Source organism: Gymnodraco acuticeps, unplaced genomic scaffold, assembly GCF_902827175.1.
Source record: "Gymnodraco acuticeps unplaced genomic scaffold, fGymAcu1.1, whole genome shotgun sequence".
Lineage (NCBI taxonomy): Eukaryota > Metazoa > Chordata > Actinopteri > Perciformes > Bathydraconidae > Gymnodraco > Gymnodraco acuticeps.
Window position 1 is genome coordinate 556,288 of NW_022990235.1, and position 16,260 is coordinate 572,547.

Consider the following 16,260-nt stretch of genomic DNA (forward strand, 5'->3'; position numbering starts at 1 on the left):
TTGGACACAATCAAGTAGAAGAATGGTCTTATTTTGTGTAAAAATATGCCTTAAAACGTAAGCAAGAGACACAAACTATTTACCTTCAGTATTATTATGGATCATGCACATATAAAGGACCAGGAGAGAGATTGTACTAACTGTGATATAGAGCAGCTGATGCTAGCATTAATTCCACTGAGATAAGATAAAATAAGATACAAAAATATGATTATTTTGACACATACAACTTTACACAAAAGGTTGCCTTGCCAGTGATAGTTCAGCTACAATCAAGCATCAAAGCAAGGTGCTTGTAATGGCCTTTAATACCAAACACTATGCTTTCTTCCAGCAGGTGGAGGTATTGGCCAACTATTGTAGAGGGGATGTCAAAGGAACTTGACAAATAGGTTTACAGAATAGTCATATTCACCACTGTCTTAAATCCAGAACAACAATGTTACTTCTACAAAATGTTGACAAAACCACAACATATGTATTTCTTATTTTTTTTAGGAGATTCGTGTACCAGTTAATGCCAGTTAATCACAGGCTTATCATCAGCTGCAAAGTGCAATCCAAAGAGCTATAATTAATCTGGTTTTTAAAACAACACCAGGCTGCAGGTCATTGAGTTCACCAAGTTCTTCAAGATCTGTCTGAGAACTTCTGCACCAAACTCTTAAGACAGTTGGGGAATCATATTCCAGTGTAAATCCCAGACTTAATGACTGGGGCTTTAGTGTGTAGGCACCCATCCTAGTTAGTGTGCCTCTGTGCATTCTGCTGCAAGATTCACTTTCATATTTGTGTGACAAACTAGAGCCCAGTGAAACGGCAGATTAGACAAAAGCGTAGGGGGTGCTGGCAGCAGGTTGTTTGTTGCGTGCCTGTGAGTGAATCAGGAGGCAGCGGTGATTACCAACATATGCAGCTGGGGATCAACTGAACCAGACCCGCGGTGGCACTCAAGCTAATTTCCATACATTAATTCACTTATGTACATTTACTAATTCCTTTCAGCATTTAATCATAAAGTGCAGGATCACACTGGGGAAATATATGTTAAAGTTGCAGCAGTAAGGATGACACTGAAAACAAAACATCTGACAAATTAGAAATATAGCTATTTTCACAGGGCTTTAACTAACTTTAATTCCAAGATGTTCATAAAATAAAAATGTTTTAAAACTATGCCTGGAAATGGAAGAATATGAATAGGACGGGCACTTTAATATATAACAATTACCATTTATAATTGAAAAATAAGTTATCTGTGTAGCCAAAGCCTGATACAAATTATTCCTTTGTGTGATAGATGACCATTGTTGTCCAAATAAAACACATGAGCCACATTGTTGCACTCGATTTATTATTTACAATAAACATGAGCACATACACACACTCATTATGGCCCATATGAATCCACGGTTGAACATAGTACCAAACAAATGCACTGTATAATATTTACCAAAATACACAGTGCCACACCCTTACAGTAAAGGATATTACTTTTGTAAATGTCTTTCTTTAAATCAAACTACACATATTGGTTGAAAAAGGTTTTTCAACTCGATAAACTGGGCTTAGATCTAAGGAGGAAGATGGGGAGTAGGAAACCAGCTAGTACTTACAGTATGTTTTCTTAGTTTCATAGTCATTTACAATAGGAAAAAAAAGAATGAGTGCCAAACATATCGTTTATAGGATGAAAAACGACATCCTGCTTTGTAACATAGTTAACAGCAGAAGCAGAAATAGTAGAAAAAGATCATCTAGTGTATATTGTAGATGTGATACAATATACAATAGCTCGTATGTTCTTCTTGGGATACTTGAGATTGGCCTTTTGAGTAAAAGGGTGCAAATCAGTGGATTCCTTTGCGTATTATTATTTCTCTCGTGCCCCCTCATGCTGTGCCACCAGGCCTTGCTCTACTTTATCTGGCCCTTCGCAGAGGTCTGCTCTAAAACCTGAAGGGCTTCCAGAATCAAACCTCCAAGGAGGCGAGAATACAGAAACATTTCTTCATGTTTTACAAGACGGGGACAGAGGGAAAAAAGAAAATCCTCAAACTGAAATGAGGGAATTCCACAAGTTACTGTTTGTCACAAAGTAATCCTGTTACTATTGCAAAGAATATGAAACGGTGTAAACATGGAAATAAACTGCTAATATGGATATAGCTTACAAGCAGAAGCCCTGTTCAGTTGAGATATACAGCTGCAAACCCTGTTTCAGATCCCCAGTAAGGAAGAGTGCCATAACATTCAAAAGTGGTTACAGAAAATGTGCTTCTACAGTGAGAGATTACATTTTACAGATGATTTCTCAAGTTATTCTTTGCATTGTTACATTTCAACTCATTTTGGTCCAACCCAGTAACTCTTTCCCAGTGATCTAATAGCAGCATTCAGGGCTTACATTTCTGCAGACTGAAAACTGATGAATATTTAGAAGCATTTTATCTCCCCATCTGTGCACAGGCTTTATCTTGTGTCTGTTTCACACATTGTAAGCCACTGAGTGCACGAAGTGAGTGACAAGCATATAATCTTGATTGCATCTTGATGCCATTACTTTATGCTGCCAAGCGCTCAGGTGACAGCTGGGGGACAGTGAAGAGATCTGGGAGAATAAGGTGACATTGAATTTTGTGCACCTGTGTCGACTCGGAAGTCAGCAGCTGCATATAAACACAAGATGGCGCCATGCAGTTGAGATAGTTCAAAAGCAAGGCCAAGTGTGTAAGAATGTTTTCAACAATAATCTCCTCAAAAGGCAAAAAGAAAACAAAAGTTGACTTTGTCAGGCTAAAACAAAGGCCTCTTTGTCAAATCATCAATCATTGAAATGTGCTTGATTATCAGATAAACTGATACAAAAAAATGTGTGTGAATGTCTGAACATCCATTCAACAATTTGTGCTAAATGCTTTAGAGTTATTAAGATGAGATTCATATAAATTCAACGCATGACAAATGGTTTACAGCTACAGAGGCAGTATTACAAATTAAAGCAGCACATTAATGTGTTGTTTAGATTATTGAGAATGTTTAACATCAGAAACGAGAATTGCCTCGCAGTCATTTCTGGATGCAATAATCTGCCTATCCACAATTTATGCCCCCACCCATGCTATTTTTCGGGGGGGCAAAAGTGAGTCTCCTTTTCTTTTATTCTCCCTCTCTGTCTCAATGAGTATCAGGCTGTTTTGCTCTCAGCTTGCCTCTATTAGACCTTTTAATGCCGTACAGCGTGGCCTATCTTCAAACAGGAATGCTGATGATACTGGCCCTGCAGCGGTGCTCCCCCCCCCCAGCCCCAGCCCTGGCCTGCTCCTCTACATAGAGGGCAATAAAGACACAAGGAGGATTAGTGTTGTGTGCCTAACAAAGTGGTTGCCAGAGAGTGAGAGGGCCATGCCCATGGGCTCAAACGCAACCCTGCTCAGCTCCACTCGGCTCTGTCGAGGTCCCCCCCTGCTCAGGCTTCCCTAAGGTCTGCTCTCTCTCAGGGAGCTCTGTGGATGTGTGATAGACTCTGAGTGGGTGAATTCATGTTGATGCTAAAGAGGCAGAGGACGCAGACAGATAATCCACAGCTTAGCATTGCTGTAGTAACTTTCCCCTTAAACAAGGGAACATATGTGCAAACAGTTACATTTAATTCAATCACATACTCGTGCTGTGCATATCTTTTGCTGAATACTTTGCCACAGTGAACTCAGACAAAAAAGTTCCAACTCTTTGACCAGTAGGCGTTTTAAAACTACCATGCTGATGTAGTTTAGCCTACACAGCAACATGTGTCTCTTTGTGTTGATTTATCCCACTCACCATCCAGTGGAAAACATAGTTTGATACAAAGCAGGCAGGTTAAAGGCTGTATAGTTAGTTTATGGATATCTCTCCCACTATAACCACTTTGCTTGTATAAAAGGAACACCATATAATTGTACAAGTCTGATAAACAGAGGGGCTGGGGTCTTGTAAATGTCGTCACATTAGATAGGAGTGTTACATCTGAGATTACTGTGGAGGAACATGTCTGTGGGTGCAGGCCTGGGAGGACAGTAGCCTCTGGTTTGATGGAAAGCCGTGTACAGGACAGGACAGGTGAACCAAACAGCTGCTACCCCCGTTTCTCCTTAAAACCCCCAGCGTGACAGATTAGGCCATGGCTCTCACACATTACGGCCTTCTTTTCACACGGTAGCTGTCTCAGGCCACGTTACATACTGTACGTCTTTTAGATGGTCCACTTTGTGCTTTGGGTAATGACATTTACACTGGAGACCCCAGAATATGCAGACATATTGTGGCTATTAAAGTTCCTTTCTCCCTTTTAAACTGCAACCCTCTGTCTGTTTTGGGTCCTCTTCACTCTTCAAGCTGTTTGCCTTTACCTCTGTCACGCCAACCAGCATAAACTGCTGCGTGCAGAAGACAGGCCAAGTTCTGTTAATACTTGGCTAAGTTTACATGTTCATTCACACTTCATTATAGGAGAAGCCCTGGGTTCTGAATGGTTTCAGTATGTCAGAGGCACAATAAAAAAAATGGTTGTCCCTTTAATAGTCGATATACCCACAATGAAAGTACAATACTGATTACAAATATTGTAAAATTGTTTTAAAAATGTAAAGATTGAAAGAAAAAAAATTACCATTGTTTAAAAAAATGACAGAATGGAAAGAACATTTATCTTTAAGAAAAAAGATTCTCTCAAATACTGTTTACTGTATCATATTTTGATTATAGTAGTTTATTCTTATGGGGTATTATTTGTTTGCAACTCAGCATAATTCATGGTGAAACTAATTTAGCAATAAATTCAGATTCTGTTCAGGATTTTTCTTGCTCAGGCCTCTGAATTGATGGCACCAGTATGTTTCATTCTTTGAACAACGTACCGGAGCCACTCCAAAAACCGATGGTAAAATATCCTTTTTCCATTCCTTGGTAATGGAAATGGAGGCTCGCCAGTCTCCCTCTGCAAAGTAAAAAGGCATGCAGGTGTAGTCTATTTTTACCTGCATAAGCCTTTATAGATTAACACAGTTTACCAGTCCCTGCTCAGCTTTTCGAACACAATTCCAACTCTGAAATTAACCGGATTCTACTCACTTAATCTCCTACTTTTCATATAAATGCATTCTGCATTATCTGACTTAATGTCTGAGACAGTTCCAAACAATTTTCCTTTAAAACTACTTTAAATTGATATGAAAACATTCCCAAGAAGATGATGGCTTCTTTATTGTTGTCGAAGGCGGTATTTGCAGCTTGTAGTGTAATTTTTCAGGGTTTTGAAGGAGACAAACAGCCTATAAAGAAAGCCAGTGCAATCTCAATTATGCCGTTTTTTCCCCTTCACTATTCCAACACTTTTGATATCCACTTTAAAAGCAGAGTGATATATCCCTATGATTGGAAATGTTCAATGCACTTCTGGAAGTGGGTGCACTGTCCTGTGCAGATAAGGTTGCAAATGCAAGATATGTCTCTCTGAAATAGAAGCCTGACACACAGTGCTGTCTCTCCCGGCGCAGTGGGAGAGGAGTGTGTTTGGATGGAAGCCTTTGAGACCAGCCTTTTTAATATCGGCGCCGCTGTAACATCAGTAAGGTGACATTTCGGCAGCACCATCAAGATCCAACAGTGGCCATGCTGCTTCGACAATCAATTATCCATGCATAACATCCCACCAGTGTGTGCGACATGAATCAGTCCTGGACCAGGCTTCTCCTCTGTCTTGATTCTCAAGAAAAGAGAGACCTTTCATTCGACCCTTAAGAAAGAGAGAAATGCTCTGTGTGCTGATAAGGGAGGGAATTGAGGAAGGTTGTGAGAAAAAGAAAACAGGTACATCGGCCCTGATATTTATTTGCATTATCTTGAAAGGAGTTCAAATTGGTTTCATCCTAGTGACTGTGAATTGAGCACAATGACAATCTCCTAGCAGGAGCCAATATTAAGATTGAAGGGGAAACATACATTCTTTGTATAGCTTGTCCGACTAGAGGGAAGCATGCATATTATCTGTTGCCCAAGGAGAAGGAAATACATTTCACAGCACATATTGCTCCTATCAGTTTTTGAGACCAGTGCAGTTGTTATATGATTGTTATCAATGTGGTGGCTTGTACATCATTTACTTCCACAAATAACATGAATGACTTCCTTTTAGCAGAGTGTGAGTTCTTTCCGTACTTGTTTTTTTCTTCGGCTCATAATATGTTGTTCATAGAGCGAATGGAGGGCGTCCGAGGGAGAAAATAAATTCTGGTGCATATCAGCAAGCCCTTTAGGCCAAAAAAACACTGGCACTGTAACACTATACTTCATCATTGCTCATAGTGCCACACATCTGTGTGTGTTTAATGGAAATGGAAGTGAGGGGGTCATGCTGTCTTTCAATAAGCTTGTGGTAAAAAGTAACATTTCTTCTGTCACTTTGATAGTTCTACAACATATGTATCTTGTGGTAATCAGATCATATATTTAAGTTCAGCCAGCATACAACATGTTTGATAACTGTGTGAGGTATGAGATTTCGGGTGCTCAAACCTCACAGTAAGTGAAGTCAGAGTTGTGAGGACCCAGTTTGGTGCAGCAGTCTACTCCCTGAACCCAGAAGCTTTCTCCAGTGTTTGACAAACAGCACCATTCCCCCGCTCTCCTCATTTCCATCTGTATGCTATCACTTGGCTGTCAGCGGCCGGATTGGCCTGTAGTTCGCAGGATGAAAGGGAGAGAGATCCTGTTGAGTGAATAATCTTGCCAGTTTACAGAGGAGAGTGGATGTCAACTTGACAGACTGTGAGTAGCACACAGATTTGGGATTCATGGGCAATCCCATAGCACTTTAAATCCGGACGTGTGAATGTGAAATCAATAGTACATCCATACAACAGTTTGTTTGCTGGACTCTGGGACGCTTTGTTATGAAAATAAGAGTCATGGATCTTTCCTTTACGGATTGAGGACACAGAAAAGGGCACCATAAACATGGCACCTCAGCATGAAAATCCTGATCTTTTATATATATATATTTCTTTACTGTAAATAAAAGTCTACACTATTAAAATACATCTATTTATCAGCACAATGACATTCAAAAACATGAAAGCAGTACGAATGATCGGGAGCAGTGTTAGGGTTGAAATGATTCTCTGTTATAATTATATTCTCAGTGAATGGGTTTGTTTAATTACCATATTCACCTGCAATGCTTCAAATCAAACGTGTCACATCCTAAAGGTAATGCTCGCCATCTGAAACCTCAGCAATCTATACACTCCACCCACAAACCACCTCAACCCCAGACTCTACGTATGTCACAATGATTTGTATCATAGAAAATATTCAATAGACGTCAATGGCACCTTTACAGACGAATGCATGTGCACCACCGCGTACATATAACATAGCTGTCTGAGTTGGCAGCGCCATCATGCTCTACTGTTTATTTGATATGCAAAGGAGTGTTGTGGTGCAGCTCCACGGTCTCTGCTAAAGGACTTTACTCCTCACATAACCCAAAGTGGCAGCAGCAGCATCAGGATGAGCTCCAAGAGCGAGGTGGCTCCCTCTCAGTAATTTATAATGCACTTAACTCCTCTACCCTGTTGATTGTCTGCATTACCAAGAATCAAACATGAGGCAAAACAAATAAAAAATGCCACTTTTTATTCTGGTTTAACACCTTCGAATGTACAAGTCTTTCATTACGCTCCCGCGTATTCACTTCAGGGTCTGTGTGGAACAGAAACAGGGATTGTGGTGCCAAAGGAAAACCACATCAAACCACCTCCAAAAACAGCATCAAATAATGGCGTCCTGAAAAGCCTGGGTAACACAGAATGAAAAGGGGAAAATAAACACAAACATGTTAGTTTAAGTGTGGCTGATTTCAAGTAGTTTGGAAAAAGGGCAAACATAATAAGATTGAAAACAATACCGCACTGTTAGGCCTGTGAAACAGACACTACAGGGACTCTAACCACACCCTTCCCGCCAGTACAACAATCTTCATTCTTCCCAGAATACTATGCTGCCGCCTCAAGCCTAGAGTCGTATGGACTGCCCATCACTCGAGGTGGAGACCATTATACCAAAAGGAGGGAACACATTAGTCCTGTCTTAGCTACTCTATACTGGCTTCCTGTAACTTTTAGAATTGATTTTAAGGTGCTTCTCCTCATATACAAAGCTCTAAATGGACAAGGTCCCAGCTACATGGCTGACTCTCTAATAAACTACACAACCGCCAGAACACTGCGATCATCAGATGCAGGTCTATTAGACGTCACCAGAAAGAGTCATAAGAAGATCGGTGATGCAGCCTTTGTAAACTACGCCCCAAAACTGTGGAACACGTTACCCAACAATATTAGGGAAGCCAATACGTTAGGCATTTTTAAAAGGCAGCTTAAAACCTATCTCTTTACCAAAGCATTTTACTGATTTTACACTATTATACTGCACTATTCTCTGTGATTGACATTGCACTATTTCTCTATGTTTTATTCCCCATGTTTTTATTTTTAATTATTTTATCCCATTTTATGCTTTGCTCTTGCTGCTTGTTTTACACTGATTTTATGTCTTATTTTTTACTGATGTAAAGCACTTTGAACTGCAATCCCCTGTATGAAAGGTGCTATACAAATAAAGTTATTATTATTATTATTATTATTATTATTATTAAATGTGCTCTGTGGAGGGCCTGCAGGTAGCTCCCAGGATCAGACACAGGGAGAGCAAGAGGGGGCTGTTTGGCTTAAGTGTTTTTTATTAGGATAGATTGAGACCTAAGCTCCATAACAGAGCTTCAGCTCTTTCTCCCAGACAGGGGCCCACTTTCCCTTCTCGCTCCACACAGGCACATATCAAAACACCAGCCACTCACAGACACGCCGCTCAAAAATGGCATGTTCTCTTTTTTCACTTGGCTCAGCTTTCTCCCTGTCAAAATACAAATGCTCTATGATGGAATTCTGCAATTTCCTTTATCATCAGCAACAAGCCCATTTCTCGAATGTTAAACCCGTAATTATTGTCACTGAAAACAAAACTGCGCAGGGAGGATTGACACGGAGACCGTGTGTGTCCTTGTACAATGTGTAAAATTAATGACTTACTCATGAGAACTTGTGAAAATCTGCTAAAGATTTTATTGTGTGAAGGCTCTACAAATCCAAAGCTAAGAAGCTAAAGAAAGCTGCTTTATTTGAGTTTTGGCTCCACCTTTAAGTTTTTGATCTATATTTCACACAATGCTGCAGCACATATTAGAGCCAGCTGGTCCGATGACATAACTTCCTCTTCTTGTTGTAAAGATATGGTGACATGTGTAAGCCTGCTTTTACACTGCACATCACTGACACCAGAACACTCTGAACATCTGCTCCGAACAAGGACAGTGAGTCGGGAAAATCTGCCCACAAACGCCCACACCCCTTCATTTGATCACCAGTTGTTAAAAATCTCTTTGATGGAGGAACTTCATATGAACTTTATATATTGTACACACAGCTAGTGTTTCAGTGGTTTTATATGTATAACTTTGTGACACAGAATTTCTCTCTCTGTCTATAAAGTGTAATCAAAGGTATGATGAAATATTTTATTGAACACTTTACCTTGTCTTGACCCCGCTGTTGTCATCAGAGGAATGCTGTGAACCCGGAAAAAAACCTTCCCATCTGGCTCGCCATCACTCCAACTGCTGCTGTTATACGTGTGGGAATTATAGTGGCTCACACTGGGCACAGAGGAGGAAGAAAAGAAGAAGGAATAGTAGAAGAGAGGAATGGATTCACTTGAAAGATCCAGCTGTTAGGCCAACCAAACCCTGGGAAAGTCTGATACTGTTTTTAATGTATGGGTGAACACCTCGCCAGCACATCAGTCTGACTTATTAAGCCTCCTTAAAAAATGTAGGGAACAGGTGGACGGGGAAGTTTGGCACAGGGTGTGAAAGGCTGAAAGCCAAGTCACTACTCATTGCCTACATTGTGTGTTGCATTGAAACCCCTTTTTAAAACTCCTGCAACACAGTAAATGTATTTTACTTTACTTTATTTACACATCTATTAAAGTACAATTATTTTTGCACACCACCTTTAATGCATAGATGTTCCACATTTTATCACATGCTCTGTATTTTGTATGCAGTAGTTTCTGTCATTATAGGGAGACAAATAGGAGAAACTCGCTCAAAGCTGTAATGTGGTGCAATGCGGGTGAGCTTTGTACAGCAGTATATTGACTTCTCTGTTTCTGTAATGTTTCATTGAATAAAACAAACAGCCAGCCCTTCAATCCAGTTTCATCCATAACCTCTGAAATGAGACTTTATGTTTCATACAAACGGCATCTCGGTAACATCAATAATCCTGCAAATGAAATCGATTTCCCCTCCCGCTCTTCCAATTCTGATCACAGCTGGGTTCCCCATATGGAGTATTAATGGGGTGGAGCACCCTGAGCCTGATCTAAAGCTGGAGAATTCTGGGCACACCACAACATCAAATCCCACTGTAATTACCTTCATGCAAACACAGGGGCCCTCTCCAACACAATATGGGTTGAAGATTGGGATTTGTGTGCATTGTTTTTGACGCTGGAATTGATCTTGAAAATTGTTTGGTGCAATTTACCAAGATGCTTAAGAAAATTGAAGAGCACTGACTGTGCGGCATACAAATGCCTTGTTGTGATGAGCACAATACACAAGCTCTAGGTGGCTCATCTAAATGTCTGACAGCAATGACTTTCTGGTACAATACAACAATAGCTAATCATTGTGTTTTCCATAAATTCAAATTACCAGTGATCATGGATCTTGACAATCGTCACTCATCTTTGTACTTAACTAGAATTTTCCAATTTTACCCATTGCAGATGTCTAAAAGCTGCTTCCTCTCAATTAGCTTACACATGTATCTGAGCCCAATATTGGCACAGCAAATGAAATGCCATTTTGACACTAGATTATGCTAACTGACATAAGGCTATTGTCTTAAGTCCCTTAGGCTGTGGTGGAGCAAAATCACTGAACATACAGAGGGCCAGGCTATATCCTGTCTTACAGACATCCCTATCCCATCATGCACACCCCAGCCTTCTCTCTCCAGCAGGTGGGGGTGGTCATGCACCACGCAACACGGTTATGGGTTTAAGTCTGAAATCTACATACTGAAATGACTTCAGCTCTCTTGCACAATGCCAAACTTGCTGGAAGTCTGATGAGTTTATTTCATCAATTCCAGAAATGCTGCAGAGAGAGGGGGGCAGGCGGTAAAGGGCAGTAGGGACGGAGAGAAATGGACAGACAGAGAAAGAGAGATGGACAGAGTGAGAGGAGAGACTTCTACAATAGCCTGTGTCCATCATCCTCTGAGTATGTGCATGTGTGTGTGCCCTTATATCCCGTCTGCATACATTGATGTGAGGAAGTAAGTTTGATGTGAATCCTCTCTGCCCTCTGAGTAGCACAGTGACTGCTGTCCATCTGCTCCAGGGTCTCAGGTGTGTGTTATCTCTTGCTGTGCCCCTGGGAACTTTCAACAGATATGCCAGTCAGCCCGGGCTGAACTGCTCTTGTAAATTACTCACTAAACAGCCCTGCCCTGGATTCTGCATTCGGGGGAAAATCAATTATTTGACCCCCCCCCTTACATTTCACAGTCCATTTTCAGCATGCTGGGGCCAATTACACCCGGCAGAAAGACTACTCTTTATGTCATTCCCACGATGACCTCCATCTTGCAGCTCCACACGGAGCACTGTTAATGCACCAACTACAAGCACTTGTGCCACGAAGGAGCGTACTAATGCACTGGTTACCCACACGTTAGCCACACCAAGCACACAAATACAACAGTGAGAGGCAGCACTACAGCCGCACACAGCCAGCTGTAGTGTCTCTCAACTGGGAGGTGATCATCCCGTGTCCAGTGCACTGAGCGAACGCCACTGATGGTTTGACAGCCCTAATGAAAGCTGATTACCAAGAGGCATCTATTAATTTGTCCCTAATCATGACAAAGAGAGTCTGTGGCTAACAGCTGTGAAATGGCAGCCGCCGCGCGGAAATGAGGCTCAGGGAAAGGCCGGGGACAAGGGGTTAGGCCCTGCGCTGTCATTAACTGGCTGCCATTGTGTGTGCTCGCTCAGAGCTTAGCTACAGGTAACTCAATAAGATAACACGGACCGCGCTCTGCCCTGGTCTTTGTGAAAAGCTATTGCTGTGAATCCTGGGTGGCTGGGCGAAGAATAGGAGGATATTGGTTTGCATGCTCCGAGCAGGAGTTCTTATGATCCAGGTGAGAAGCTGACAGTAACAGGTTTAAGCTTCCTTCATCTGCTGGAGGGCTCTGAGGGAAAAGTCAATCACTGACTGTACAGGTTGCTGAATAAGGAACTGAGCTGGCCTTTCAAAGAGACACAGTGCAGCAAATGTTCGCTCAATCAAACCCTAAAGTATATTTTTAATTGTATTATAAAGACATAAATAATGAAAAATGTCCCTTGAGTTTAAAGTGGATTGAAAAATAAATGTTAAAGAAACACTTCTTCAAATACACTAATGTTTCATGCAGGAAGGGCACATCATAATGAAATCATCACATTTGAAATATGTCCCACTGTATCAAACCCTGGATGAAGCTCTTCGGTTGGTGCAGTGATGTTCAAAGGAGGAGGCCTCACTAAGTCTAAGTGATCTGCATGGCTAGAGTGGCTAATGTGCTTTATATGACCCTTAGGAAGCGTTGGAAGGTGTCAGGGGTAATTATAGTGATTGTGGCAAAGGCTGTGATTTAACAACACCTCAGTGTATTCAACCCGTACGACGTAATTTATTATCAGACTAATGAATTACGTACAATAACACTACATCCTCTGTAAAACCACAACATACATCAGTATTATCTGAAACGGGAGAGAACTTTCTCCAGGACACCACCTGAAGGCTACAGTCTATTGCCTATGATCAACTGTAACTGCCTGTACATGAAACCTGCAAGCTGTGAAAGCATCTGAAACTCTTTTTTGCTACATAAGGGGAGAACAGGGTCAGTTAGGACAGGGCCTTTTTTAGAAAGATAGAAAGCAACTATGCCTAGCCTACAGTATACCTAATGCCATGCTCTTCCTCAGCACTTCCTTTCACTTTAAATCTCAAAGTGAAAACTTTTTGACTACTCCTCACATTTTCTTTGAAATATACAGCATATGAGTACTAATTTTGTTCTTTTTTTAATCTTTATGCTACAAATAGTTGTTCTATTCAAATAAGAAGTCAGAAAACCTTTCATCTCTTCTGTAATAAAAAAAAGAAAATGTGTTCTTTTTTACACATACATTGTTCAAATATAAATTACTATTTAAATAAAAAGGTGTCTGAACTGTCTTGGGTGGCCGGAAAAGGCACTCCTTATACCTTAAACAAAATAGTGCCTTTCACATTTGGCTTTGGCTATAAACATTTGCTACTTGCTGGCAGACACCTGTGTTTTTTTTTAGGGATCAAATATTTGTCTTTACTGTTCAAGTAGTCTGTGGATAATGGAAGGTATCTTGTATTTATACAAAAGTGTCCCTGAATGTTCTGCGAATTGTCATTTAACAATGTCAGTAGATACTTTTTCTCCTAGAGACAATCCAGTCCAATCAAGGGCCAATATAATACATGGTTCACGTCTGATTACAGACCCACTGGGGTCAGACTGAGCACCTCCAGTCGATGTGAGTTCATTTTGGTTAAAACAGTTTAAACATAGAAGACTTAATTTGGAAAATATCAGATCAAAATGGACCGATTTGCTGTTTTCATTTCCATCTGCTGTTAGGTCATGTCTGACCACTCTGGACACTTAGCTTGACCAAATGTCCATGCATCACTAATGTTAAATAATCTGAATAAATCATTTAATTACTGTACTACAACACGGGCAGATTTGTGCAATGATGCTAAATCTGTTCTGCTTTGGAAGAACGGAAAATTGTTCCTGTTCTTGATTATTGTTCCCTTTTTCTGCATCATATCTAATAGCGTGAACGAGTGGTCTCACTGTGCCTTGTGGCTCAAGAGGAGAATAAATACTCCAGAGGAGAATCATTACACTTTTTTGTATTCATTTATTTGGAATACAATTTACAATGAGATTTGTGTGAAAATATGAAATACACACCACTTTGAGACCGTTTCTGCTTCTTGTGTAAACCTGCAAGCAAATCTGTCATTCTGTAGGGATTTGATATTTACGTCTAGATATAGAAATTATTAAGTTGTTTTATAAAGGCATTAGACATTTAATAATGTACTAATTAAAATTGTATCACTATTAAAATCTACCTAGATTATTATTAAGCTTTATATATGAATTGTCTGCTTTATTCTTCAGTGTTTCTGCTCCGGTTGGGAAATGACTGCAGGGCTCGGATGTAACATGACAAACAAGGCAGAACATTTCGTTTGGCTTCGAATGAATTAATCAGTGGAAATGGGCAGACATGTTGAGCAAACAGTCATTTAAGACTCTGCTGAGACACTGATGATACCCATGATTCAATTAGATACTGCGCTCTCAAAGATGCAGTCTTTCAGGAGGGGAGGACAACAACCACCTAGACCGGATACATCACTGGATAGATGAGTAGAAAAAAGGCTGCATAAAAATCTGTGTATTTAAATCATACATTATATTTTTGTATGCAAATTAAAATGGTTGGAAATAGCTGGACCAATGTGCTACTGTGTTTCCCATTTAGAGATCCCAGAAGGAGAAAAACCGACTAGGTCAACTGTTTTAACTTTATGATAGAAGAATACATTTTACATTTCACATATATTAAGTACATTCTTTTTACTGATTTGCATTACATCATGCAAGAACCGGCAGCATGGAAATATAAAGGACAGGCTATCTCTTAATGACATTAAATGAAAATAACATGGTTGATAATATTTACATGTTATTTAAAAGAATAATGTCAACATCTGAGCTTCTCATGTATACAAATCATGTACAAAAGTCTACAAAATAAAATTGTGATGAAATAAGAAAGCAACCCTTATATTTCACTATAATTGACAACCAAACGGTATATGCACCTGATTTAAATAGAAATCCATCTGAAAGAAACATAGTTGGCATTGCTTTAAACAAGCAGCACTATTGAAGTGTGCCATCAAAGACATTAAGAGCTGTCACTGTGGGTGCTTTAGAAGCTTCTTCATCCAGCCTCTCTCCTATCAATCCTATAATTTGGCTTTATTAATCAGACAATTGCAACCTACATTCTAGCTGCTTAAGTGCTAATTTGCATAGCCTATAAGCCAGTGGGTGAGAGTACGTGATCAAGTGACGCTTTTCTTGCGGTAAAAGAGAGCTCAAGAGAAACAACACAAAGTAGATTTTTTAGTGTTTTCATGATTACAATTCAGACATAAATTGTCCTTCTAACAGTAAGTTAAAGTTCAATCAGCATTTGATTACACTTTGAATGTATTGAAGAGACTAAATGATGGAATGCAGCACGGTGCATTCATCTGTATTTTTGTTTGCCATTTGATGGGTGTTGTCAGGTAAAGGTTTGGGCAGCAGGCAGTTGAGAGGCACAGCCACCTCATGCTGAGTCTCCTGGTGCTTCCCCCTCTCATCTGCGAGAAGAGTCTCTTTCCCCCCTGCTAAGTTTGCAAAGTCCAATTTTCAGCTAATATGGAGGTCGCAACAGCAGGCGCAGAGGGCGTAGTAGGACATAATGGCTATGGGATTGTAAATATTGGTTTTAGAGAGACACAATTGGAGGGCAAGCGGAGAGAAATTTCCATAGAGTATGTGCTGGCTCCATTGGAGGCCTCGGTACGGCAGAATAGATTTTCCATTCTAGTGTGTCACATTAGATTTTCGGAGGTGCTCAGTGGCAGGTACATGTCATTAGTAACACTTTAGCACAGTAATGAACCTTTTTATTTATCCGGTGCCTCTCTCATGAATGAATAAGGAGCTGCACCCCAACTGTTTCAAGCCGTGAGGAGCAGACAGAGGAGGCAGAGAGAGAGAGAGGGAAAGAGGTAGAGAGTGAGAGAGAGAGAGAGAGATAGAGAGAGAGAGAGAGAGAGAGAGGAGGAGAGAAGAGAGAGAGAGGAGAGAGAGAAGAGAGAGAGAGAGAGAGAGAGAGAGAGAGAGAGAGAGAGAGAGAGAGAGAGAGAGAGAGAGAGAGAGAGCCGGGAGCACCATGAAGTCGAAAGGGGAACAT